At 56.9% G+C, this 1,273-nt stretch overlaps 2 long non-coding RNA genes across 2 annotated transcripts in view; one reads left to right on the top strand and one right to left on the bottom strand.

Annotated features, from left to right (window-relative positions):
- LOC108446920 overlaps positions 1-1,267 on the bottom strand; it is a 2,593-nt gene extending 1,326 nt beyond the window's left edge. The window contains exon 1 of the long non-coding RNA XR_001862258.1: positions 13-1,267. This is a non-coding gene — a long non-coding RNA (uncharacterized LOC108446920). The remainder of the gene's footprint in view (positions 1-12) is intronic.
- LOC108446919 overlaps positions 1-1,273 on the top strand; it is a 16,598-nt gene that overhangs the window by 8,817 nt on the left and 6,508 nt on the right. The gene's annotated exons all lie outside the window — the stretch shown is intronic.

Raw genomic sequence — 1,273 nt, forward strand, 5'->3', positions numbered from 1 at the left:
TCCCGCCAGCACCTGCATTGGAGTGATGCTGGGTGTGCTGTGCCCATGCGAAGGACAGGGTGCTGTGGGCCAGGCTGGACCCCGGCAGGGAGCATGGCTCCCTCCAGTCCCTCTCCTCTCCTGTCACCCCCCAGCCCAGCCATGCTCCCAGCAGACATTTTTTTGCAGTGAGTTCAGCCCCACAACTGAGGCTTCTGTGCTTTGAGACCATTTTGTGTACTTAACATCCTATTTCAGTAAAACAGTTCCCAAACCCATAGAAAATTGTATTTACACCAAAAGAAACTCCCAGCCCACAGCCTGCCCTGCTCCCCAGTTCATCTGTACCTTGGCACCCAGCTCAGCCTCTTGGACCAGCTCCACACATCTTTGGAGGCCACTGCTGAGCACCAGGCAAGCTCACCCAGAGAAATGCTCCTGTGGAGGACAGACCACCCTCCCAGACACTGGGGTCACCACCAGTGAGATCCTCTGTGCCTGGAGCCCCTGCCCTCAGCCACAGGATGCTGTGATTGAAGCTGGAAATGCTGTCAAGACCCTTCCTCTGCAGGTGACCCTGCAGCTCTGAGCACTGGCAGCCAGGTGATAGCACAGCTCTTGGGTTTCTCTAGGACAATATAAGAACAAAGAATTGTTTCTCTGTCCCTCCATCATGGGAGATGGGAGCATACTCTCCCATTCCTCTCTGTTCTGGGGGAGGCCAGGACAATTCTGCTGGCAGAGAAACCTGAGCTTGCGGCCCTAGAAAACATGCCTGGGCTGCCTGGAGGGCTGTGCTGGATCTGGGGAAGAGTAGTGCTGGTGGGTTAAAGAGGTGGAGAGTGTCCTGCAGCACTCCAGGGCTTCTTGAGGCTCCAGGTAGAAGGCCCTGGACAACTCTCCTCCAAGCTCGGAAGTATGGTCTGAAGGCAGACCCAGCTGTTCCTGGCACTGCCACCTTGTACTCTGTCCCCTGCCCTCCTGCTCTTGGTAGAGGTGGACCATGAAGTCACCTTCAGGCTGGTGCAGTTCAGGAGGTCCAGGCTGGAGTACGCTGGGAGGTACCGGAAGCTGCTGTGTGCAGCCTGTGGAGCCCTGCTAGTTCAAGATCCAAGGAACTCCCCAGCTGCCTGATCCAAAGGAGTTGTGTGCCATGGCAAGCCCAGTCCCACTGCTCCTGGTTATTGCTGATGTGTCTGATACCCCTCCACCTGCAGGAGCAGCTGGACCATCCCACTGGGTGGTGGGGTTGCCTCCTGTCCTGCATAGTTGTGTGGAGACCCCCAGTCCCACA

Source organism: Corvus brachyrhynchos, unplaced genomic scaffold (assembly GCF_000691975.1).
Source record: "Corvus brachyrhynchos isolate BGI_N302 unplaced genomic scaffold, ASM69197v1 scaffold525, whole genome shotgun sequence".
Lineage (NCBI taxonomy): Eukaryota > Metazoa > Chordata > Aves > Passeriformes > Corvidae > Corvus > Corvus brachyrhynchos.